The following is a 1,498-nucleotide window of genomic DNA, read 5'->3' on the forward strand; positions in this document are numbered from 1 at the left end:
GAGAGAGAGAGAGAGAGACAGAGAGAGAGAGACAGAGAGAGAGGTCACCTCTCTACTTCTTTCCCTTTCTCCCCCTCTCTTCTTCCCTCCTTCTGTGTTTCCTTTTCCCTGTGTCTGTCTCCATCTTTCCACATTTCTGCATCTTTTTCAGGCTTCCTATCTGACACTGGTTGTTCAGTGGCCTCTAAGTTGTTCAACAGGTTCCTCAAGGTTTTTGTGCATGGGCCAGGGTAGGGAAATGGAAGAAAGTCTCAGAGCAGTTCTGACATCCCCATGGTCATGGTCTGGGCAACAGGGAATTCTTCATGGCTCCCCTAATGGCTGAGCAGGGAGATGCAGAATTAGGAGACCCAAGGGTTGTCCCTTTCTTCCTCATGGCCTCTGGTCTCCTGTGTGGTAGACATCACGAGCGAGAAAGTTGGTTACTCAGTATAGTATATCATGACTAGTTTTTGGTTAACAGACAAAATCCTGGGAACATTTACCCTTAGATCCAATCAATTTTATTTGTTTATTTGTCTGTTTTTGAGACAGAGAGACAGAGCACTAGTGCGGGAGGGGTAGAGAGAAAGGGAGATACAGAATCTGAAAAAGGCTTCAGGCTCTGAGCTGTCAGCCCCGAACCCAATGTGGGGCTTGAAAACATGAACTGTAAGATCCTGACCTGAGCTGAAGTTGGATGCTTAACCGACTGAGCCACCCAGGAGCCCCGATCCAATCAATTTTAGAATCATGAAACTTTAGAGTTGTAGACTCCTCAATCTTCTGGAATGTAAGCTCCACGAAGGCAAGAATTTTGTCTAATTTTTGGACTGTGAATTTCCATGCAAATCATCGATGGCAGAGGAGGGCTAAGATCCACGTCTCTAAGACCTACCCTTTGTACTTTTGAGCTGTCCTCTCCAGTCTGAGAAACAGAACTCCCACCCCCAAGTCCCTCGCCTACTCTTCTCCTGCCATATAGAGTCAGCTTGGAGAAAGGAGGAAAAGAGTAGGTGCCCACATTCTCCTCCCTCTTCCCTGGTTTTCCTACCACATTCTTCAGGGATTTCAACAGGTTCTCCATATGCACACCCATGATATTTCTTACAGAGTGCGTGCATGGCTGCAGGACTGATGAGGAAATGGCTAGAAGGTGGAGAGGAGAAAGACAGAGCCACATGGCAGTTACCAGGCCCCTTATTTTCCCGAACATCACCACCATCAGCTGCTCCCAAGTCCAATCAAGGCCTTTTGCATCAGAAAGGGGTGATGGGGGTGGGAGGTCCTGGGTGCCTTCTACTGAGTCAGTGTTCCTGGCGTCCTGCTGGGTGTAGGTGCTTGCTAGGGTTGGGGGAACTAAGTACCACCCCTGAGGGGCAAAAATGTCAGAAGCCCACTGTCTCAGGTCTAGTGGTTTTTTCTCAGTTCACCTCAGGGACTGTGGAATCTGCCTAACTAATGGGCATCCTGGGACAGGCTTGTGAGAACAGGGTCCTCCTTAATGTGGCCATGGATC

The sequence above is a fragment of the Suricata suricatta genome, chromosome 16, assembly GCF_006229205.1.
Source record: "Suricata suricatta isolate VVHF042 chromosome 16, meerkat_22Aug2017_6uvM2_HiC, whole genome shotgun sequence".
NCBI classification, from domain to species: Eukaryota; Metazoa; Chordata; class Mammalia; order Carnivora; family Herpestidae; genus Suricata; species Suricata suricatta.